The following is a 26,132-nucleotide window of genomic DNA, read 5'->3' on the forward strand; positions in this document are numbered from 1 at the left end:
ATGTCTGTTGTCATTTCAAAATGAAACTAATATTTTATTTTATATTTAAGTTGTGGTGCCCATGTGATAATCCATGTTAAGACCACTAATAAACCTGACGTCCATTTTCACCATGGACGAGGAAAGTTTAACTTTGGAAACAAGAAAATATGAGATCATTTATGACATAAAACATGCATTTTACAAGGACTCCATGGGGATGAAGAGGGGAACAAAAGGCTAGAAGGAATGTTAAAAATACCCAAAACACAATTTTCATCGGAGTGGGTCTATAAATCAGAACACAGAAATAATCAACTATGTTTCCACCTTTTAATTTTAGATTTTTCTCGCCGTTTAATGGACGTAAGTACTGTAAAGATTCACTCACATGTATATTTGTCTTCTGGTTCTGTGTTTCGTGTGAACAAAGGACATTTCTGTTTCAACAACTTTTGTTTGATGCAGAATAACTTAAACAATGAACCTTTATGATGACAAAAAAATAATAATAATTAAAAAAAGTTAATTAATAAACAATTTACTTTTTAATTTTATAAGACAAGGAGGACAGTTTTGGCAGATCAGTGAAACCTCTGAATTCCCTGGAGTTGGCTTGACTCTAAATTCAGTGTGTAAAAGGGTGCAGATTAAAGCTTAATTAGTCAAGGGTTTTGCAGAAATGTGCTGTACATTCTTTACCCTGATCCTCTTTTTTGTCTATCTTCCTCATTGAAACATGTCTACATCCTGAGCTGAATAAAATGTATACAGATGCTGAACTGAGCTGCTCACAAAATGCTAAGTGTAGAATACCCAAAGGCACAAGCATTGACTGTCTCAGTGTTCCAAAAAAGGTTTACTGTAGAGACCTCCAAGGATGGCGCTTTGTTTCCAAAAAAAAAGTTTCATACAATTTTATCTTATTTACATATGTGATACAATAGAATAAAATTACACATTTTGCAATTTCCCCCCAAAAAACTGCAATTTTAGGTGTGAAAATGTGTAAAAATTATGAAACTACACTGACAGATATTTTGTTCAAATTATGCAAAAAATTAAACTTTCAAAACAGGCTTGAAGGTATTTTAAGCATAAAAAAGCTAAACAATATATTTTTAAGAACTGATGCATGTTGGCGTAAGTTTAAAATGTGATATTTTATTTATTTTTGTTGAGACAATAAAAAAAAAAAAAAGGTCCCCTATTTTTCCCCTTTCTCGGTTTAACAGCCTTCAAAGTCAGTCACAGAAACACAGAAACAGTGGAAGCGGCTGTCATCCAGACACACCCCTTGAGTGAGCTCAAAACCCCGGTAACCCATCAGACTAGTTCAGGATCACATGTTTGACAGGCGAGCAGTGAATTCACCGCACGGCGAAAAAGGGGTGGGCCACCAGTTTGCGCCTCAAAGATAGGGGAGCCCGGATTTAATGGGAACAGCCAGCAGGTCAAAAAATGACGACACTCAAAATGTCAATTTTTGACGCGGAGGTCTTAACCCTGCGTCGGCATGTGACTTGGGAATGAAAATGTGTTGATTTGGGAAGATGTAGGGATTATTTTTTTATTACTGAAGTTCTGAAATTGGCATCGACTAGGAAGTGAAACCAAAACCAAAGAACCACTTTGGCACCGGAACCGAATAAAACCCAATTGGTGCCCAACCTTAGCTGGATGCTAGCACACATTTATCACTTGAACAGCACTAACGGCCTTCCTGTGCTGCAGGCCATTTAGTTTGGTCAAAACTAAGTAAAATCTGTTGGACATGCCTGCGCCTAACCGACTTCACCCTTACGTGTTGTTAACGTGTTTACTACTAGCTATCTCCTGTAGAGTGCCTTTAGAAAACAATATGAACGAACATTTTTGCACTGCAGGTTTACTTAAGTAATCTACAATATCAAAATTTTGTATGGACCACTGACGTATGTCACCCGCGTCAACTGCATATCTATTCATTAGGGCAGTTGTAACTAAGGCTTCTATATTGTGTAATAACTGTTTACCCTTTACTGGAGACAGGAAAGAAGTCCCATGGCACACTTCACAGTTGCCATAAATTAATTTGCTCCCACACAGACTGACACGTTTTGCCTAATTTACTGTGTGACACCTCTGCTAACTTGCTTTTTGGGGAGTGGGGCACTTAAAAAGGCACCAGAAGCTGTTTTTAGATCTGACTATGACTTTGCAACCTGCCAGAAGCACCCTTTATTTGCACTTGAAATAGGTTAAAGTTCAGACATAAACACATTTTTAGATTATGCCATTGTTTTTTAGGCAATCAAGGCCTTTGAGAGGCAGAGCAAGTGTTGCACTGAGAGAGCGGTTGTAAGAAAAAACCAGGGCACATAGCCCTTGTTGCCACTTGTGATTTGAAAACCACAGAGAAAAGCTAAAAATGCTTTCTAGGATAATGGGAAACAAAAGAAAAAAAAATCACTAGACTAAATTACCAAGTGTGCATAATCAAATCTAAATAAACACTGTTTTGGCTTTAACTGCATTTAAAAATTCTCATCTTTAAATAGGAAAACATCTGTCATTGTGACCGTGTTTTAAGTTAATTTTTGTACTTCATCTTGCTCATATCTGAAGTCACTAAGCCAGTTGGGTCATAAAGTGGTCATCATCACACATGAATTATTGGCTTGTTAGCATATATAATCGTTTTCTCTTTGTGCAGTTGTATACATTCTACAGGCTGTGCCAAGTCATTACAAAACTACATCACATTCGTTCTATTTTTTAAGTGAAACTAGTGACTGATCCAAACATGAACCCCTGTGGAAAACGGAGAATGCCAGCTCTAAACAATAGACTTCAGCCTTTCTTTGAAACTAAATCTACCACAAATCCCACACCCAAAAATATGTGTCAGTAGTAAGAATATGTTCCATATATTATTGATCAAGGAAAACAATAGAAACAGCATCAAAAACAAGTGAGAAACAGAGAAACACTGTTGGAATCTACATTATTTTTTTCTCCTACAGTACATTAAACTTTATTAGACATCTCCTAAGATCTTCAGATCTATGTAATACAATTTATTCTTATGTTGTTATGTCTTTTTTTTAAACCTTGAAATTCACACAAAATTAGACAAGATTTTTTAACCCTTCAACACTGAAGCTGTTTCCAAGTGGCAGGAAAATAAAAGACATTTGTAATGGTACATTCACACTGGCCTCAGGAACATATCTGTTATCTGACTATTGCATTGACAACAGAAAATTGCCTTTAAAGGGCAAGTCCTCACAATTTGCTAATTTCTTAAAAAAAGCAAGATTACATGACATTGTAATTAACTACAAACATTAACGAGGGATTTTTTTTTCAACCATCGCCAGACTGGCTCAGCACAACCAATGGGTCTCCTGAAAACCCACAATCCAAACCAATTTTTGAAGTCACTGGTTGCAGTCCATTTCCTCTTGCTTTTATAATCACCATGATTAAATATCATGTCAGTGGGGAAAAAAAGTCTAATTAATATTCCATGCCTTAATGATTCCATATCGAAAAAAAATCTGTCAAAAGTGAACTTTTAAAGACTAGGCATAAAGTTGACGTGTTTCACTAAAACTTTTTCTGTAGCTGTTGTTGAGCAACATCCAGGTGATTTAGTAAATTTGAGTGTTGTAGCTCATCCATTAAAACCTCAGTAGCAATATGCATATGCCAAATGTCTTTAATGTGGTCAAAGATTGGATCAGAATCGAACTGTGTCCATGGATAGATAGATGATGGATACATATATACTATATTAATCCCGAGGGAAATTGGTTGTTGAAGGCAACAAATACAAAACATTTTGCCCAATGGTGGGCAGCACCCATGAATCTAGCGGTGCTAATAACACAGAAAAGACACATGAGGAGAGCACAGGAATGGTGTCAAAAATCAAGCATCTTCAATCTGTGTTGCAGTAGGACAGCATAGATTGAAATACAAGAAAAAATACATCAACATAGAAGAATATTGACGTAATATAGACGAAAAGGTCCATACAATCGGACTCCCACATGTTGCTGAAAGAACGTTGAAGAAAGAAGTGATGGGGTTCTGTTCCAAACAAACATGGCTGCTGTTAGCATGTAGCGAGATGATTTATCATTGATTGATTGATTGGGCTGCACGGTGGCGCAGTGGTTAGCGCTCTTGCCTCACAGCAAGAAGGCCTCCAGTTTAAGTACTGGCTGGGGGATCTGAAACAGAACCACCAACTGTGGACCGTTCTGTCTGGAGTTAGCATATTCTCCCGGTGCATGTGTGGGTTTTCTCTGGGGACTCTGACTTCCTCCTACCATCCAAAAAGATACTTAATAGGTTAATTGGTTACTCTAAATTGCCCATAGGTGTGTGAATGTGAGTGTGTATGGGTGTGTGATTGAGGCCCTGCGACGGACTGGCGACCAGTCTAGGGTGTACCCTTCCTTTGCCCACCAGTAGCCGGGTTAGGCTCCGGCAATACAGTAATTTGTATCTTAGCTGCGCATAAATACTTGCAAAAAATATCGGTCTTTTTTTTTTCTGGACATGATTGGCAACACAAATTCACATGATTGTTTGCACTGCTTCGCGGAAGTGCTTGTAGCACGGAGCAGCATTTGCACATTCAAACGCTGCCACCGGTGAGGATACACCAATTTGGAGCCACTCCTCTGCTTGGAGACACGGTTCTCCCTATCCAGGCAGCTCACTCGCATAGTGCAGCCAGCTGTACTAGGGTCAGAAGCCTCCTCTGGAGCGCACACGTAACAAAACACCCTGCCATGCTCGCAAACACAAAGTTACGAAGTCCAACTGCTCTACTCGAAGACACAATTTGATCGCAAAGAGCAGCTGATTAGCCCTGATTGCACTCTGAAGCCTCCTCTGCAGCACACGTCTACTTTAAGTCAGTGTAGTAATGACCACAATCAGAATAAATTGTTTGCATGCACCACGATTGAATCAACAATTGACATAACTCAATCGGAAGGAAATTTTGAAACGAATGAATCTTGGGTCAGAGTATGACGAATGCATGACGCATTTTTATTCTGATCTGGCATTAATTCCAAGTATTTGTCCATTTAAGCACAGGTATTGATTCTTATTTTATAGCTTATGAATTATATATATTTCTCATTTGATTACAAAAAAACTAACAAGCAATGAAAAAATTGTGATGTAGGTTTTGTGCTCATCCCTTCTCAGTCAGATGATAAACAACGCACCAAAGCAAAGCAATAAAGACTGCAAGAATTTGACATGCACCTTGATAGGATGTGGGTTCTTTCAGTAACTTTTATCTCCGGCTCGACTTGTAAACATCCATGTATGCACCTTTGTGCTTATCTTCACATTACACTCTCCCCTGTTGGACAGAAATGTGTCAGGTATCACAGGCTGCCATTGGACTGAAGACAGGATGAGAGTGGAGAAAAATCACCTTCTTAAACCAATGCTCGTGTTTTCATCGCCCACTTGGCAGCTCTGCGCCAGATTAGGTACACAAAGGTTTGGGGAGTTCAGATTCAAAGCACTGGAAGGTACTGTCAAAGCAAAAGGCAGCACAAACTGAAAAAGGCAGCTGTTGTGTTTGCCTGAGGATTTCAGATCTTCACAAACTTTTTTGTCTACACCTGGGTAATATTGTGTAGAGGGATTACACGTTGTAATTTAAAGTTCATGGGTATATGGATTACACCCTCAGGGCCCTCTTGTGACCAGCACAAAAAGATGGGATTCATGCATCTCTTCCTTAATTCCTGCATAAACAAGTTGTGTTTATGTGTTTCTTCTCGCCTTGTTACCAAGCAGCACTCTGTCATGTTCATGCCAGCAGGTATATTTGGATGTAAATGAAGCGTGGTCAGTTAAATCGCATAACATCTCAATTAGTGACCTGTTTTAAAGAATTGACCTTTAACTATTTTGACGTGTTTTGTATTTTATAACAACTGAAGGCATTATTCATATTTCATTTTAGCCAAACCAAAGGATACCATCTTCACAATCACAGTGCTATGCAAATACATTGTTTTAAATTCATTTTCGTGGATGAAAATAAACTACTTTGAGATATATTTCAATAAGCCTTCGTAACTAAAAATGTCTCAGCACTAATCTCAAACTAGACAGGATTGCTGCAGGTATTATTCCAATCAAAAATGCTAGGACTAGTATTTTGTTACAAACATGTACAAGTGCATTTTGTAACCCAAATGCTGTTTATTGGTATCTAAGTGAATCAGATTGACTGATTAATTTTTCATTTTTCAAACCTAAAATTTGATTATTCATTCACAATTTTCAAAATGTAATTGGCAAAAGCCAAAAAGGAACTACTGAAAGTACTTCTTTTTATTTTAGAAGACAAGTTCTGCACCTATATAGTACAAAGCTAAAACATAGGCCTATTCATAACAAAAATATTTAAAACAAACAAAAATATGTCACCATTTTCTTTTTAGGTTTTATTATGAAAATATATCGGAATACTTTTTTTATTATATCTAATCATTGTATCTGCCTGCAGTAAAGCACGTTTTCTGTGCTAAACTAACTGGTGCAACTGGGATGCTTGTCTTGTTATTTTTTCCAATAACCTGTAATGATTGGTTGGCCCTATACATGTACCAAATGGGCGGTCTCTGAACCCCTCATTAACATGGGGAGGTGTTCTGGGCGTAACATGTAACTATCTTATTAGTGTGAAGCCTCACAATCACTTTACAAGACAAATGTTTTATGCATGGACTTGACAGGTTTAAATTCAGTAAGACTCTACGTTGAGAAACGATTTGCATTAGATTAAGCAAATGCTTTTATTGGAAATCAATTTATTTATTTTTCTTTTACCATATGTGACCAAGTTACTTATACTAGCATGGAATGATGTATGGGGTCCTTTCCCAGGTGATCTCTCTGAATCTGCAACACTGATGCATTTTTAGCTTGACTAGCAACAGAACATGCAGTTAAGCCCTACGCTTTTGGCCTGTACACCAACATTGCAGCTGTCAGTTATGTTATTCTCTTGATTCTTGAACTCCTTTAGTAAAAAGGAGGACACATGAAGTTGTTATGAAGTTATACCTGATGTTATGAAGTATACCTGAGTATAACAATATCAAGTATACTAAAGAACTCTACTTGTAGTGTTGGAAGTATACTAACTGAATACTTCTTCTGACTAATTTGGAACATTTTAAGTTTACAATATACCTAAATCTGAAGTGTCCCTAAGTGTGCAAGTATGTATGGGAGAGATTATGTGCCCTGTGACTGACTGGTGACCTTTCCAGGGTCAGTGTTGTGCAGAGGCTGTGCCTCACCTGCAAAATGTAGCTTGAAAAATGTATCATAGTAATAATAATCATAGACATGTCTTGTCTATGATTATTATTGTCTGTCTGGATATTTAATGTTTTTTTAGTAAAAAAGAAAGCGTGGCAAAATTATGAGTTTCCTGTTCAAATACGTGAGCTAGTGAGGCACCAGCAGCATGTGCCTCCCCTTTGCTGCACACACTTTCTATCAGTTACGTAACTTGCTTAATTCTCACCAAATGTCTGACTGCATTGGTGCCATTTTGTGACACATTTATTTTTTTGATTTGCTAAAAATGCACATCAGAAGTAAACTAGCACCCTCTGCCTCAAGGCAGAGGGTACTGGTAAAAGAGCGGCACACCACCGATTTCTAGCAAAAGAAGGGCGCAACACTGGTTTGAGGTGAAAGAGAGGAATACCACTAGTCTGTAGAAAAAGAGGGGACATCGGTTTGCGCGAAAAAGGGGCGCACCACTGGTTTTTAGCAAAAGAGGGGCAAACTGCTGGTTTGAGGTGAAAGAGGGGAGGGGCCATCCGTTTTGCTGCTCAGATGTTGGGGAGCTCTGATTTAATGTGAACACCCAGCACATCAAAAAACGACTCACCCAAAATATCAATTTTTGACGCTTAACCATGCGTCAATATTTGACTTGGGAATGAAAAAGTGTTGATATTAGAAGATATAGGCATTTTTTTTTTTTTTTTTTAATTTAAGTACTGAAATTGGCACCGATTAGGAACCAAAACCAAAGAACCGCTTTGGCAATGGAACCGAATAAAACCCAATTAGTGCCCCACCTTAGCTGCATGCTAGCACATGCCCAACCCTAGTCCAGTAACCCTTAGCCTTTGCCTAACAGTAGCCAGGATAGGTTCTGGCAAGCATGTGACCCTGAAAGAGATGTGCCAGTTAAAAAAAATGGATGCAATACAAAGGTAGGCTATAAAAAAACACATTTCAAGTGTACTGCTTTACTTTTAGTATATAGTACACTAAAACATATTACTTTTTGTTCTGACTACTCAGGTTTTGTAGTTTTTTTTTCTCCCGTCACAGTCACACCAGGTTCATGTTGGTGATTAAACGCAGCCGCCCTGATTTAGGTTAATGATCCTCAGTGTGTTTAAGTGTTTAGCTTCCAGTTCTTCTTTGTCAGATCATCTGTAAGTCACCTTCCTGGGTTGTCTTCATGTGTTTATATTTTTTTTGCTTTTTAAATGTGTGCAATTTCAGTCATTAAAAAAAAAAAATGTTTGCTTGCAATCATTAACTGCACAGTAACCCCTACCCCCTTGCTGGTTCCAAATTCCCATAGACTTCTATACAGAGATAAACAGCTGTTAATCAGTCATTTTATTCAACTGAATAACCATTCTTGGTCTATCTTTTTTAACATATTCTTACCAATATTGATTTTTTTTTTTTTTTTTTTTTTTAGCATATGTTATTCAAGTTATAAACGGACCAATCATATGCCTCAGCAGTAGGTGGCCTCGTGTTGAACATTCAAAGAATTTGATTGACAGATTTACTTAAGCCTGCTTTTGGGAAAGGGTGTGGCCTTTTAACAAGATCTCTACTGATTGGAGAGAGGGGTTACCATGTAAAATGTGGACTAAGATCGACATGAACCAGTAAGGGCTTACTGATAATATCTAGTTCCAACATGGCCCTGAACATATCGTGGAAAATTGGTGGTTGAATTGACTTAATTTGTTTGAAACTTAGATCAAGTTATTTTCTATTGGTGACATCTAATTCACTTTTCCCAGTTCTCTATATTTAGTCAATGCTTGCAATATGAAAGAATTGCAAGTTTCTCCTTTTGTAGTTGATTGGAGAAAATTAGCAACAATAAAAGAACATTAATCAATAAAACTCTCGAAACATTCAGAATATTCTCTTTAATTTTTCAACAGATTACAAATTAGCAAAAAAAATAATAGGAAAATATTAATATTGTTAGGAGAATATGCCTTTAAAAAAAAAGTGTTCCCATTGTCAAAAACTGCTATATATTTTATTATTATTATTTTTTTAGAGTGGGCTTAACATTGTAGAATTAAAATAATCAAATATGAAGGTTGTTTACTAATTTGCAACATAAAAAATAAAATTTTCTGGCTGGCCTGATCTTGCCGTTATAACTCCCTGTCATGTTGCAGATGCGTGTATCAACTTAATAAGAGTATTTTATTTTTGTCACAAGTTTACTGAGTTTTAATACTGTGCTTGATCAGCGACTGACACTTGGATAATGATGGATGCAAACTATTCCTGCCATAATTACATAACACATGGTTTTATTCAAAAACCTTTTGCTGAGTGACCACTAATTTGAAATTAATGCTGAATGAGACATGATTTGAATCCAGGAAATGTCGTCTTTGTGCTAATACAAAAAGATCCCCTTCCCTGGCATTCATTACACCCGCTGCCATCTGGAGTAGACATTTGAGAGCGTGGGCATGTCTGTACAGGTCAGGTCGGCCCTAATTAGTATTTCATCATAATTATAGTGAGACTGTGGACTGACAGCTCCATTTAAATAGGTGTCATGCAGCAGGTAGATAGGCACTAAATGAATGGAAATATCAGTCTATCACTGTGGGAGGTATCACTTTTTTTCTCTTGAAAGACGGGAAGAAATGCAGTGACACGGTTGAGTATTTTTCTAATTAGCTGCAGCAAATTTAAAACATGGTGTAAAAAAAATATGTTTATGTCATAAATGATCATAAAAAGAAATTATGCTACTAACATATAAAAAAAATTGTTGTATCAAAATACACAAGCAAAAAATAAAAGAAATAGATCTAAGCTACAACCAACAAAACATCGGTTTATTATTAACACTGTAGATTAGTATTGTGAGCACAAATAGGTAAATGTAGATGATTCAGAATTGTAAATAAAAAACACAAGAAAATTAAATGCAGTTAAATTAATGAGTATTTTTTTTCTTTCCTTTGAGTGCATAAGTGGTTCACCCATCAGTCAGTACATTGCAAGTGTCAAACAATGACAAAGTAGACATTTCTAGGAATCTTTATATCAAATGTGACAAGTGTAAACGGCCATCCAATTTTAGTAACTGGAGTTAAGTACAGTTCTGGCACTGAGTGGTACAATCCTGATGAGGAATTGAAGCAGGCGGAAAACATTGATAGTAGGAGGAATACATTAGCGGCAGATGAAGGCTGGTCTGGCTTTCATAATGTCCAATCACATTAACTCTTTTCACCCTCTTAAAAGCACCTGATAGCTTCATAATGGGAAAAATGCAGAGTGCTGGCCGGCATCTTGCCGAAAACATGTGCGCTGTTTTAAAGAAGGAAATAACTGAAGTAAAATAATGGCCTGGCTTTTTCGATCGAGTGATTTAATTTGGAATTTGTATGCCATGTGGCCCTGCGGAGACTTTGTACCACTGCAGGCGGCTTTCTCATCTGCAATATTAAAAATGGCATTGCATGTTTAGAGGTAATTAATGTGTCTAATTGTGAATTTGTTTCCTAAATGCATCATTAGCTCCCCGAGGAAACACTTGCCCTGATGCAGCATCTGCATGCAGAAGTATGTTCGGCGTTCAAAGAAAAGCAAGCAAATGTTCCACAGGTCCCACAGGCATGACGATGCCGAAATGATCAAACCACTGTTGCCGTAATGATACCTTTTAAGCACTACTATGTTTAATCATACGGCGGCAGAATGTCACAAATGTTACCAGCCATTTTTTCCCACTAGGGTCAGCCTGCCTTGCAACAGCCCCGTGTAAGTACCGTAAGATATTGTAATGAGGCTTAGAAAGTCATTCATTTCTCAGTAGAGGACTGCTAACAGCTTGAAACATATGGGGGGGAAATCGCAAACCAGTGTTGCTGGCATTTCGGCAGTGATTATTAAGGAACACCTGTTTGGCTGGCTGGCAAGGCGACTCAGGGTCTCATTGAATAGCAACGGGCTAATGAAGGTCTTCTCTGCTTAATTGTTTGGGCTATAAATAGAGAAGAGGAGAGGCATAGAGTGCACTATTATCTGTGTTTTTGGCCATACATCCACTGAAGGAGCTATTAGAGGTTTGCTGTTGTGGGTTATGAGTACAGCAGAGGAGGCACTTGTGTAATTATCAATATTAGCAATTACAAAAGAGTCAACAACAATAAACCGTGCAGGGGAATATCCACACGTGCTCTGGTGGAGAGGTAGGTGGTGAAATGAAATGGAGATCTTAAATAGAGATCTTAAACATGTTTACTGCACAGTCAGAGGAATTAGATTTTAAACCAAATAAAGGTCTTTCTCATCAGCAGTTCCAATCACAGCCTTAATGATTTATTTTCCTATTTGCCCTGTACACATCACAGCTCTAATAATGCTTTTATTGGGACACAACCTCATTTTGGGTTATATTAAACACAGAAGGCATCATTTGTTTTAGCATTATTTGGAATATCTCCATTATTTTTATTATTATTGATGGAGGAATTCTGTGGAGAAAAAAAGATTCAAGCTTTCCTGTTGAATATTCTTTGAAGTATGGCCACTGCAGTGAGCTCCCTGCTGTTCAGGGGTCACCTTCATTGGTGCTGTTCAAATGAATTTGGCTGGCACTGTGTGGCACAGTGTTCCAGGTCAGCCCCCTTTTTCTAAAGGGGGAAGGGAGGTTGCTGCCATAAGGATTAAGGAGTCACATCAAATGTGAAATACATTTGTTTTTAAAAGTTAGATAACTGATAGCACATACAGGTCAAAAGACCAAAACAAGAGTGGCGAGAAAAGGACATGACTAAAATCTAGAGACATGGTCAGGCAAAAAATAAATAAATAAATCCTGTCCACTGGTTTGTTTTTGCAAATGTTTGACTTTTAAATAGAGCTGTCAGGCGATTAAAATTTTTAATCGTGATTAATCGCATTTAGTCCTGAGTTAACTCGCGATTAATCGCAAATTTACATGTGGCCTTTTTTTAAGGAAAAAAAATGTGTGGTTCATGGAATTTAGTAGTTCTAAATTTATTATGAAAACAAGAATGGTAAAATTAATAGTTTTCATCAGAAATACTTTATTTTGTAACATTGTATTGAGATAAACTTTCTTAACAATAAAAGGCTGTAACATAAAATGCCTAACAAAAGCCCAAGTGCAAGTGAAGGGCATTTTAAATTCAAAACTTCAATCAACGTTCAGTAAAATAAAATAAAAAACATCAAAAATAAAATTTCTATAACACTTTCATGTTCATTTTTTGTCAGGACCAAATCTTTTCCTCCTCTGTTGAACTACAGTAATAAATGAAATAGAGGTTCATCATTTCCAATAAACTTTTGTTTTTTAAAACATTAAAGACTGAGAAAAGCGGGATACACTGTGGATAGTTTGACAGTCTGTTACTGCCGCCGCGTTCTCTGGCTGCAGCTCGATGGGGAGTTCACGTGATGAATATGCCGGGAGACAGAGAGCTATGCTGGGGCTGGATCACGCTTAAACCTCCAGAACATTTAAAACGTCCCCCGGTGCGCTTGCTATTCGGAACGTCGGGGGTCCGCAGCTCTCGGGACGCGGCGCCGGAGGCGAGCCGATACCACCGGACGTGGTACTGGACGCGAATCATAGCCGGGTTAGGGTGCAGGAGCTCTCCAGGTCCTAGCGCCGGCCTGGTTTTAGCTCGCAGCTCGGTGTTTGGAGACCCGCCCGTGATCTAGTGAGATCAGCCGGTGAGTTGGAGGGCGGGACGCCTGTGCGCGCGGTATGGAAAGGCATGTATGAGAAAGTCCGCGATTAATGCGTCAAAAAAATTGTCGGCGTCAAGCACACGTTAGATTAATGCGTTTTTAACGCGACAAATCTGACAGCCCTACTTTTAAATATTATTTTTTTCAATAGTATAATGGCATTACATCAAATTTAATCTTGTAAATCCCACTACATCAAAATTTAACAAAACAAGATGTTATTTAAGTCTTTGATGAAATCCACAAAAAAAAAAAACAAAAAAAAAAAAACCTTTGGCTCAAAATAATGTTAGTTTAAGATGCAAAAATATTTACGACTCACTGTTCAGGAAAAAAAAAACTACAGTACATACTTGTATAGAGCTTTTCTACCTTACTCAAAAGCCGAAAGGGCTTTACAGTCACAGACCCATTCACCTATTCACACACACTGCCGAACACTGGCGCCAACCTTCCACCAATGGCAATTTGGGGTTCAGTGTCTTTCCCAAGAACATGGCAGGCAAGGCTGGAATCGAACCCGCAATATTCCAATCAGGAGTCGCAGAAAGCCAGCCATTCTGCATCCCTAGTCATTTGCCTGTGTGCCGCTCTTACTGCGCACCAGCTGTGTGCCACTCTTTTGCAGCGTGACGAATTTGATGTCAACCGCCTGCCGATTACAAACGTTGTAGTGCGCCCCCTTGCGATTTGCTGAAAAACTGGCATTTAGGTCGCAGCATGGTAGCACTTTGGATATGTAACCTCTGTCTTACCCACTGTCTCAAATTTGATCCACACATTTTTTTAACATCGTGAAATTGTTTCATAACGATACATAATTTTTCCTTAAAAAAAAAAAAAAACAGAAAATATTTATTTCCAAAATGAATAACAATAGGTGGATTATTCTTACCTTGAAGTTGTAACAATTTGCAAAAACTTATTCCATCAGCAGTGCTATTGAGATTTCATAAAAGCCACCATTTTGAAATTAGTAAGATGAGTCTTTCCACTGTCTCTAGTGGAATGATGATGAACTCCAGGGCAGAAAACATGCACCAAGGTACATACAACGGTTCTTTTAAGGACAGTTTGGGTCATGCTATTAAGTCAGGGGTCTCAAGAATGCATATATTAAATATGAATTGAATGGTTATATAGCGTTGGCGAAGATCTTTGACACTAAAGCAGAGTGAGTCATACTGCTGCTCAGAACTTTCCAGATTAAATGTCAAAAATACTCAATGGAGTTGAGCAGTAATAGTGAATTTATGTGTGAAAATGACAACATCCAGCACTTCGAATCACTGTTCCACCATTTTAATGAATCCTGACTGAGTCATCCCTATACATGTCCGTGATACCAGGGAGGGACCAATCTATTGATATAGAACCATGTTATTTAAGTAGATTTTTTGTGTTTCTGCTTGCAGTTTTTGTAACATTGCACTGGAGTAGACCATGTCACCTTCCTAAATAACATCACAGTCAATGCAGCTGTTTGTCGTGGGCCGATATTTTCTTGAATAAAGGCATAAAGAAGAAAGCTTTGCTAGTATAGTTTGCTTTGACATATCAATTAGCATAATATACATTTCCCCAAACCGTACATTGATGGACAGTAAGCAGTAAATAGAAAATTCTGTACTAATAGTTAGCTTTTAAATAAATGTAGGCTTAGCAATAATTGTTTAGTTATGAAGTGTAAAAAGAAAAAAAATATGATACTATAGCTCAAGCAGAAAAAAGATGTCTGTGATAGCCGGTGGAGCCAAACTGAACTGTTGTTACGCTTTCTGTACTTAGAGAAATGAGCCATCTTGAGCCATATTATCATGCAAATCTTATTTTTAAAGTACATATGCTGAGTCTGAACTTAGTGAATCCATTTGCATACAGATTTACAAAAAAGAACTTTAGTAGCCCCTATTACTGTGCTAAACATGAAAACTGAACCACTCTTTTAATCGGGGAACACGCATCTTTCAGGGCTTTTGCTCAATTAATATTTTATCAACCTAGTTTTGTTTTTATTTTTATATTAATTATTAGCATACAGCTGAAAATGAAGCCTACAACATATATTTCAATTTCTGATCATTTAAAAATAATACATTAAAACTAAACTATGATAAAAGTAAACATTTACTTACATTAAGGAAAAAACACTTTTTCCTATTGGAAATATTTTTTGTGAATAACATAATTAGTCATAAAACAAAAAGGTCTGCAAAGCACTCCTATACTAAAGCAGCTACAATAATTGTTGAATAATTGGCATGTTACATTATGCATAATTTTACATCTATTAATATTTTGCAGAAATAAAATTAGTATTTGTGTTGTAAGGTTTAAAATCCTTGGTCTAGTAGATATGTAATGGAAACCAATAAAACAGTAAAAATACAGAAGGGATTAAAATTCAAACAATTTTTTTTTATAACAGTCTTAAATTCTTTAGAATTTGCTTCAGGGTCATCCTTTAACACCACTCTGGATTCTTTGATCACTATCCTTAATTGCAAATTCTTAAAGTTACAGTATATAAACTGCTCTAAAGAAAGGTATTTTACAAATTGATCAAACATAAAGTAACTATATTTGTCTTTTTTTTTTCTTACTATTGGGCTCATTGGGTTTTCTAGTCCTAAGCCATCTTTATGCCTAGTCTGTACTTAATTTGATAGTCAGCTTGTACTATAGTCTAAAACGTTTGTACATTTTAATATATAACGTTCCATATCCCAACAACAATAACACAAAAATATTTTTGAATAGATTTAATAGATACAAATGATCTGAAGATAACTGACAGATAGTTGTCAATAATCAGTTGTCAGAAACTACACACAAACACATGCAACCATGGTCGTTTACCTACAAAAACAAATACTTCTCTCTATGCTATTATGGCTATGTCAGCTGTATACAGCTGAACATAAGCCAGGGATCAAGCCCTGGTGCCAAGACCATTGTTTAAAAAGCCGCTTTGCTTCTATCTGCAACACATAGATGAGTCTTTTGTTTAGTTTCAGACCAGATGAAATAAATACTTTTTTTAAAAAGCTAATGTATTATTTACCTGTGAAAAAATTTGTATACTTCAGTTGCCAAAGAAGCAGCCACCTTGGTAATACCATTATGTTCTCCAAATATGACTAAAATTTATTTTGATTTAACTAATTTGCAGATATGCTTAAAAAAAATCTTTTAGGCATTCTAGATACAATCGGAAGTCTCTGCATTTAAGTTCAACTCATGTCTCAAAAGGAGTCTCAAACCAGTTCGAAACTCAACTCAAGTCTCAAGTTTTAAAACTTCTAGTTAAAAACTGATATTTTTATAGGTTCAAAACTGCTTTGACCTCTTGATGCTATATGTTCACACTGGGCTCAAAAATGCCACTTCCAGAGAAAAGTCTGTAAACACGTTCATATGCATGTTTTGGGTTTCCGTGTTCAAGACTCTTGCGTTCACGCATCAGTACACACGTTTTTAAGTTCATTTTTTGGCTTTACAAACAAAACATACAGCCACTGAAAGCTCATTAAACATTAAACTAGTTGAACATTGACTGATCAGTGATGTTTGATTAATGTTATGTTCCAAACATGGAAGTCCCGAGCGTTTAAGAGTCGATTTTGAAAGGTAAATTCATAATTTTGGTTTGTGCCCGGCTGGAATTGCAGATCAAATCTAATACAGTATATATATTGTAACAAGCTGTAAAAGGAATAAGTCTGGAGCAAGATTTGCACCACTTTAGCATTTCACACCAAGCCTCTTTCCATTTTAAGTAAATGAGCTAGTATCGGGTAGCGACAGTCCAGTGTGAATACAATATGCTAGTAGTGCCTTCAAGAATGCCAGTTTTTTGAACGGGTGATACATCCCCAATATGCATGTAGTTTAAGTTGCCTTTTTTATTTTTCTTTGACAGCTAAGCAGAATTAACTACTGTGGTAATATGACACAAAAATATGATGTCTTAAGAAGTTAAACAATCTGTGGGGACAAATAAACAGTTAGTTGTTTTTTTTTTGCATTCCCAGTAAGTAAAACCATTGTTTTAGACCTGAATCAAATATCCAAGACCTAAGAAATAAGAATAAACAGATTCACTTTGTTCACAAGTTCCAAGCCTCAAGTCTCGAGGCCTTGAGGTTGAGTCTCAAGTCAGGTCTACATCACTGCTAAAATAGTGACATTGATGTAGATGAAATCAACAATCCAGGAGTAAACATGAAGGAAACTTGTTTACTCACCGGAAGTCTTCAGAGAAATGGTAATGCTCACGAGTCCTCAACAGCTGCAAAGCAAAGTTAGTTTTCTTTTCTGTCTTTGAGTTGAACAAAAACCTGTAAAGTAGGTAAAAAGTATGTCTAGGACAGATAAACTTTATCCCAAGAGCAACTCCTCAAATGCTTTTCCATTTAAGATGCAGTAAAATGAAGGAGATCACAAGGAGATTCACTAAAAGTGCTCCAACGTTGTCTGCTGGTAATAATGTCTGACCTGCAAAGGGATTTGGACCACTCAAGCCATGCTCTCCATTGGAATGGATATTCCTTTAGATTAAGCCAGAGGGAGGAATTCAAGAGAATCACACGGAAAAAGAATCAGAGATCTTGTAGGCAAAGTATTCCAGAAACCATTGCGGCCAGCATCAGAGTCGTTGTGCTTCCAGTATGTATCCGCTAAGCCTCCGCCTCATTGTGCCCACCTTGTCTCCTGCTGTGATAGAGGTACAGAGTGATGGAGCATTGTGGAGCTCTGCTGCTGCAGCTGTGTCTCTCCTCTATGAGCAGCGGTCTCTGCTCAAATAAATGCCAGTTCTGTCACAGTTCTTTGCTGCATTGCATTAGATTCATCCTTCTACTCTCATGCCCTCCCTCACTCCTGTTCTCCTTCTCTCTCCTTGTTCGTTCACTTCAGCTCAGACACACACGAGGAGACACGGTGAGAGTCTAGAATACAAATAAGGTGTCTTCCTTAAAGACGTGATTGTGCTTCTTGAATTTGTGTTTTGTTCTTTGTAGGTCAGAAGAAATGGGGGATCCGATGGAGTAGATGGGATCTCTGTGTCACTGACTTGTGATCAGTGCCACCTTAAGTGGACTTTAAAGTGGAATGTAGCTGCTGAAGTTTGTTCTCATTCACAACCAAAATATTTAAAATAACAAAACAAATTGAAACATTGAACTCTCACAACTATATTTTTAGTCATAGTTAACCACTGGCAGGTGCGTGTTCAGATGACACTAATATGGATTAAAACAATTCTAGCTTCCTCTAAAAGTCCCACTGCGATAATCTTTCAATCTATTCTAAAAGCTTTTCTTTTAATTATAATGATTCAGGTTTCGGCAAAAATCAAATCACTTGTGTTGTTTTTAGGACATAGTTTCTGCAGAGTGATAGTTGTCGCCTGTCCATAACCTTACCCAAAATTAGTAGCAAGTGTTCAGGGTTCCCAGATTGCTTTTAAAAAGGTGGATAATATTTTAATAAAGTTTTGTAAGAGGGATCCTGTCATGAAAATGTTTCAGCCAAGAACAATAAACTGCATCCACTGTTGCCTGCTAAATGTGTGTGTGTGCAGCTGTTTTCTTTTAAACTTAATAGTACTGCAAAGTGTAATAAATCTTACCTTCTAATTCATTCTTGCAAGATTATAAACCGCTCATAGATTCTGTTCAAATTATTAATAAAATGACTTGAAATGAAAAATGATATTAGTTCAACTAATTATGAAACATATTTTTTGAGAATTTCTAATTTTTCTGGAGGTGGTGGAAGACCACCAGGAACTATAAAAGAGATTAACTACAACAACATACATCAACAGTTGCTTATGTCAACTACAGTATGTGCAATATATTGGGGTCAGAGTGTAAATATATATATATATATATATATAAAGGATTATTGAGTCTTAATTTTTGCCTTTATTACTTTGACATCAGATTTATAGAAACCAACTTGGAAAATCATGCAGTATTGTTTCTCTGTCTTCTTGACCACATCTACACACATGCAAATGTATATATGTGACTTGCAATATGAAATACTTTCCTATACTTTATCTTTTGGATGCTCCCTCTAGGGGCTGCCCAAGCAAATTATCCGCCTCCATCTAATCCTTTCCTCTGCATCCTCCTCGCTCACTGCAGACACTCTGGTCCTCTTTCACCACATCCTATAACATGCAAAACGAAATATAAATGTGATGAAATATGTTAAATATCAACCTCTGTCCACTGATACAAGGCAGTAATGTATTTTTCGGTTTGATTTAGACTAATTAGAAATGTTTTCAAAGTCAAACTTGCTGAACTTGTGCCTTTCCAGATCTAGTATCGGAAAGAACCCATAGCGAGGCAGGGACTTAAGGCGTCTCAGTCCACGATGTGCAGACTCACAAAATGAGTTGATATGTGGTATATGCATCACGCCTACCCACAAATGTGTCTACCATTTCAATATTCTAGCAAATGAATCACAGCTTAAATAGTAAAGTGACCTGCAGTGTAGTGTGGTGTGATTTCACATGATAACTTGCATTTGGTTTAATTAGATTCTTTATGTTGCAGGTATCGCCTATATAGGCCAGTTGGCTTCCTGTGTTTTCTGTTGTTGACAGACACATTTCTTGCCTGCAGAATTTAAAGTTAATTGCATTTGAAATGGATTTGTGTTATGGTCCTGACTGGGGGCATTTCACAACAACAGATACCATAACTAAATAACATAATCAGATACAGAACATTTCGATCACGCAGATCCGTTTACTAAATTGAATATGCAGTGTCTGTCTCTGACACACTTGGGGGTTTGCTTGTGTGTCAATCTCCACCAGGAGCCCAAACACAGCAATGTTTTTGCTACCCTCCAGAGTCCAAACTCTAAAACATATTGAATTAAGTCTGATTGTGTTGCGTGACATAAGATGTCTGACTGTCCATCACAATTAAGCTAAATAGATTTGTTGAATCGGACTCAAACCCCCTGGCGCATTAACCAGGTGTGCTTTGGAGAAGCATGTGCAGACTCAAAAGCAGCATTTTCCTTTGGATAGCCAAGCCAAACAAAACAAGTAAATCCTTCTTAGTAAACAGTTACAGTCAATGCTAATTGAGGCAGGAGAAAGCTAAAGCAGCTGTGTACGGATCTTTCTCATGCCACCTGGTTTGACACACACTTGATTCTGTGTTTTTTTTTTTTTTTTTTTTTTGGTGATCGTTCAAGTATTCAGTGTGTTAGTTATACTTGAACACACTTTTATAACAAATATACACATTTAGAATAGGTTGGACACTTATAATTATTTATGTTAGTAGGGGCTATTTCCAAAATTTAAATATCTATTCATCACTTCCTGGATAGAAGCAGAAAAAAGAAACTTTGGAGTCATGAATTTGATGTTTTAAGATGCAGAAGGTAAAAAGTAAAAAGATTTGAAGCTGAACTTTATTTGTACTGCAATGACTCATGACTTTTGTTAGACTGGAACACTTTGACATAAAGTGAGATCATAGTTTCCTGTGAATCATTGGATAAAATGTATGAGTAAGCCTTTAGAGATCACCGACATGCTTTTCTTCTGCTTTTGTTACATTGAAATTGCCTCAAAATATAATTTGTATCTAAATACATTTTCTGGACTCTAGATTATATACTTATTAGTATCTAGAACAACCTAAAAGTCTAAAAATGTTCTTTAAAATCAAATAAGGTTGCAAATGGCTGGGTGGGGATACATGAATCCAACTTTCTTAGCCTAAAGTAGAAGAGGATCAGAAGAATACTTCAGAAACCCAAAGCAAATCAAAACTAGGAGACTGCAAGTCAAATACAGCTGTAGTTAAAGAGAAAGACTGGCCAAAACATGTTCATGCCGTCTGAGATTTGTTGCCCCACTGGTATAGAAACATGTCCACAGTGGAAGACACTGATAACCTCAACAATTCATTGAAGATTACCCCAAGAGATGTATCATTTAGAGGCTGTATACATAGAATATTATCTCGATGAACGATGCTGTTGATGACTGTATGTGGATTGGTGCTATTTAGTTTAGGTTTCTTGCTTTTCATGCTTTGTTTTCAGGGTTTTTTCTACTTCTGTTAGTTTTAGGAGGGTGGTTTCCTGTGATTTAGGTTTACAACTGTCACCTACTGTACTGAAATGTCAGGCAGTGTAGGATCTCACTTTCCATCAAACTCATTTTAACTGGTGTAGGGTCAAAGGTCAACTGTCAAAATGAGTTTGATGGAAAGTATATTCCTCTCTCTCTCGTGTGCATGCACTCACACAAAAAAGGAAAAAAAAAACTGTTTTGGGGTTTCCTTATCCTCACAATATTGTTTTATTGGACCTGTCCAGGCAACATATTCTCACCTCAACTTGTTATATATTGACACATACTTGTTTCACATATTGACGCTTTGGGAGAGCCCAACTTGTTAATTTTCAATATGGTGCCTGCTTCAATTAAATGACTTCAGTAACGTTTCCGATTCTGACTTTAGTGTTAATGATAGGAAGAAGTATTCCTCTTTTTTGTTAAAGTCTGAAATCAGCACCTGATGTGTTGCTTTCACTTAAAATAGCCTACACTTTTGTTGGTGTATAAATTAGAAATTTAAGTAAAAATATTTTTATGATTGAAAACGTAAATTAATTGCCAGCGTTTCGTGATGTCTTATTTTCAGCACATTAAAAAAAAGACAAGATGGGCTCACCCAAAGTGTCCATATGTAATGCAGAGTTGTTTTATGTGAGTAGATTTATAAACTAGGTCTCCTGCTTTTGCGTCTACTTGGGTCTCAGTTTCTGACAGACAAACTTAAAGAGTTTTCATAATGTTTCAAAATGTTTTTTTTACTTATTGCTAGAAGCTATAATAGACCTGAAGAGACTTTAAAAGGGTACGACTGGAGCAACCCACAGAATGAGGGGATAAACAATACATTTGTAGGGATTTGCTAAATCCTTCAAGTGGCATGAGTTGAAAATCTTATGTTTCAAGTTTACCGATTAGACACACTGTACTGAAAGAAATACTGAGTTCCAGATTGAAGAGGACCAGAGGTCAGCGTGTCTACCTGAGAAGCTGATAGTCTGCCAGGTCCATTTGGGAGTATAACCACAAGGGTTGCTCACAGATTTCCACGTCTGTAAATGAGCACTCTCTTTGATTGTAACGGTCACCACTTGCAGTAAACTAAACAAAGTGATGGGAGGAAAGAATACTTTCTTATAGAAGTACTTTGTTATCACCTCTGTGATACATGGATAAAGTGCTGGTTTTTACCTTTTTCGTTTGTCGAGAGACACAATGACAACAAACGGAGTGAATAGAGGAATACAATATATTACTTTAGACTGTAACTGAATAGTGTAAAGCATTCCAATGCTCTATTTACTTATTGCATATCAACTTTTTATAACCCACTTACTTCACAAAATGTAATTGTTCAAAGTAGTGAGACCACTATATATTACCAGATAAAAATAATTATTCATTTATTCATTTTGACTTAAAATTCTTAGATAATTTTCCTGGTGTTGGTTACAGACACATTCTCTTGTGTCCTTCTATCATATTTTCATTTTTTGTTTTCTTTAAGTATGTTTAGGTCTGTTTCTTTTTTTCCTCAGAGACTGTATCTATGCGTCCTGTTTTTGTAAGCTTGGTGAAATCATTTTATTAAGCTTAAATTAAGCCATATTCTTACTCTATTAATCATCTGATTCTCTACTTGTTTTGTTTTTTTGTTTTTTTTTTCAAGTAAACAGCCTACGTTTTGTTTTTTATAGATTGTTGTTCACCTTTTAGCATATCCTTTCAAGGGTTGTCGGTGTGGATCAGCTTTCACTGATCCGCGCATGTGATTTGTTAGAGTTACGCCAGATGCTCTTCCTGACATGACGTTGTACTTTTTTCCTGGCTGTGGACTGGCACAGGTAGACCCAGAGCCTGACCCTTTGTGGCTACAGTTCTTTTTTATGAACAGAACTGATTAAAGATGAGCTGTGGTCATACAATTGTTCTTCCTTTTCTTATAATAATAATAATAATATAATAATCTTTATTTATATAGCACCTTTCAAGATCAAAATCACAAAGTACTTCACAGTAAAACACAAAGTAAAACTCAGAATATAAACACAAAATAAAAACATTTAGAAAAAGCTATTTTAAAAAGATGTTTTTATCTGCTTTTTTGAAAGAAAACACTGAGTCACAGTTCTGAGGCTGGGAGGAAGGGAGTTCCAGAGAGATGGAGCTACTACTGCAAAGGCTCTGTCACCCTTAGTTTTTCACCGAGTTCTTTGAACAGCAGACCCTGGTCACATGATCTGAGGGACCTGCTGGGAGTGTACGGCTGCATGAGGTCCTTTTGGTTAAAGTTTTGGTTAAAAGCCTTGCAGCAGCGTTCTGGACAACCTGAAACTGTTCTAAAGAATTTAAAATTTTTTCAGCTTTATTAAAAAAAATAAACCATACTGTTGGTAATAATTAAGCATTTTTGTACCTTCTCAGAATTAAGATTTCATATCGGAAACTTGTCACTTTAGACCAGGGATAGGCAACTCCAGGCCTTTGAGTCCTGCCGTGTATGCATGATTTCTAGATATCCAAGCCTTACCTGGTTCAGGTGTGTCCAGACAATTAGAACATTCCAGTGAAGGGTATGTTGGAAAACATGCAGGAATGTGGCCCTTGAGGCCTGGAGTTACTTATCCCTGTTTTATACCATGGTCTGGGTGAATACTCGATTCTGATTGGCTGCTGGGTGTGCATTAAAAAGTGATAATGCACAGTAATAACGCACACCTAAAAAAGAAGTTCCGGTCACACAGACCAAACGTTCGATATCACTGCGCAGGCTTCTTTAAAACACATTTTCCTTCATTGTCTGGACAAAACAAGCAGTAATTGATGAACTTTCTCTCTGAACTGATGCTTTATTCAACTTATTGTAGCGACCAGCATTTATATTCCTCTCCTTTTGTAAGGTAAATTAATATTGACAAATTGGTTATTCTCCTTCTAATAAAACACCACTCGACATGAAAGGTGTAGTCTTCTGTTTCACCACAAGAGGGAGTTTCTCATTTTAGAGCAGCTCAGAAGAACGAACCTGCCGTGAAATGAAACACAGACAGAAGCTGAATATGTTCTAGCTGCTCACTGAAGGATTAACGTCAGAAAAAGAAGAAAAATATCCTAATTTGTCCGGGTCTTTCTTTCAAAACAGCGACACTTTACCGCTGCAGCTGAGGTCTGTAACGGCTTCCGGCTTCATGCCGTGTTCCATGTCACCGTGACAACAAACCGCATCACGGATGATCAAATAGTCCGCTTTTTTGTGAAAAAATGAGCTAAACCAAAGAAATAACAAGAATAAAGTACTAAATATTGATTAAATGTTTATTTATTTTGTAAAGACCATGGTATAAGCGGGATAATACCCTCCGAAGAGTGCATTATGAGAAATTAACGCACTTCACGGAGGCAACCGTCCTCCGCTTCGCGTCGGACGGTTTAGGCCTCCGCGTCGTGCGTTAATTTCTCATAACGCACACTTCGTCGGGTATTATCCCTTACTTAGGAACTCCGTTAGAAAAATGGACTGAGTTTCAAAAATACAATTATTCATAAGGTAAAATAAAAATGCCTTAATATATTAAATTAAACCCTGAAAAATAAAAGAATAATTTAGTTGAAGTTGTAAACCATAAACCAAACCACAGCCTAGAGTCAAGGATTACAGCCAGCCAAAACTGCACCATGCTCACATGAAAGATTAATAGCAAGACAAATTCTTTCAATTATGAAGTAGAAAAACATCAATGTGGAGAGAAAAAATACAACAGCTTTTTTGGCATGTTGTCATAATTAATGCAGTAGAGTTCATTTAAGTTCCATCATTCAGTTTCAGTTCCAGATAAGGTTGTAAGATCTTTGTCAAAAAGTACAATCTAGCAAACTCTTATTATTCTAAATAGTTTTTAAAGTCCTACTCCAGTCATGTTTTGATCTATTGTAAAAGTATTCTTACCCAGCCAGCAAGGCCAAGTGGATCTTACATGGTTTAAAAGTGGGCAGAAAATGGGGGCCCCAAAACTCCACTGCCCAGCAGGGTTACCGCCCGGGCTACCAGTCCCTGGACAGCGGAGCTAATGTGGGCAAACACTTCATTTGTGGTGTTTTCTTGGTCAAATACAGATCGAAAAAACGATTAGTCTAACAAGGTTGAGATAAAACATTTGGTATTTTAAATATCACAATGAACTTTTGTACCTTGAACTTGTTCCACCCATTTACTTTTCAACAAAACTTCACTGGTAGATGGTTAACAAACTATTAACAACTGACCTGTAAAGTTTGAGTTAATATTTTAGTTAGTTATTAGCTTGTATGTATATTTGGATTTTATTCCAAAGTGGAAAATGTTCCTCATTTACAAACAGTAAATAAATGAGGAATAGCTACAACTTTAAAATAAGATCACATCTATAAAAGTAACATGTTAAGAATCAGTTAATATGTTATACAAATCATTAGTAATTTACTAACAGCTTATTCAAGATCTATTACTAATTAATAAGGTAGCTAGAAACATTAATATATAGGTAATAGGTTGTTTATAACTCAATAACTAACCGTTAGATATCTACTGTCCATCTATAAGGTACATGAATTAATCTTTAACAAACTGTTATTTAACGAGTAATATATCACTCAATAATTAACAGTTTATTAATGATTTGTTAACTAGTCTTAATGCATAGGTAGTAAAGTTTGTCAATCAGGCTTGGAAAAGGTGTTTCATTGGTGCATTATGTTCATTATATTTCAACTGTTTCCAGTGGGAATTTGGTTAAAAATGAAATCTTTCTCTGTAAAGATGAAAATGAAAAGTAACCTTTTTTGTTGACAAACTAAGTCTTTGTTTATCTTGCATCCACATGAACACAGTCCCTAATAGGACCAATGGGACCATGAATTTTTACCTATTTTTTAATATTTTCTGTAGATTTTTACTATTGTTTTTATTTATTTATCTTCTTGGTCTTCTTGTGTATTT

The 26,132-nt window shown here is 36.7% G+C and overlaps 1 long non-coding RNA gene across 2 annotated transcripts in view; it reads left to right on the forward strand.

The window, feature by feature from the left end:
• LOC112152608 overlaps positions 1 to 26,132 on the forward strand; it is a 146,893-nt gene that overhangs the window by 24,222 nt on the left and 96,539 nt on the right. Inside the window, exons 4-5 of one of the 2 annotated variants that reach the window (XR_004948086.1) lie at positions 17,968 to 17,991; positions 18,072 to 18,609. The exons of the other annotated variant lie outside the window; for it this stretch is intronic. This is a non-coding gene — a long non-coding RNA (uncharacterized LOC112152608). Of the gene's footprint in view, positions 1 to 17,967; positions 17,992 to 18,071; positions 18,610 to 26,132 lie in introns of those variants that run through there. 2 annotated transcript variants of the gene reach the window in all.

The sequence above is a fragment of the Oryzias melastigma genome, linkage group LG6 (assembly GCF_002922805.2).
Source record: "Oryzias melastigma strain HK-1 linkage group LG6, ASM292280v2, whole genome shotgun sequence".
NCBI lineage: Eukaryota > Metazoa > Chordata > Actinopteri > Beloniformes > Adrianichthyidae > Oryzias > Oryzias melastigma.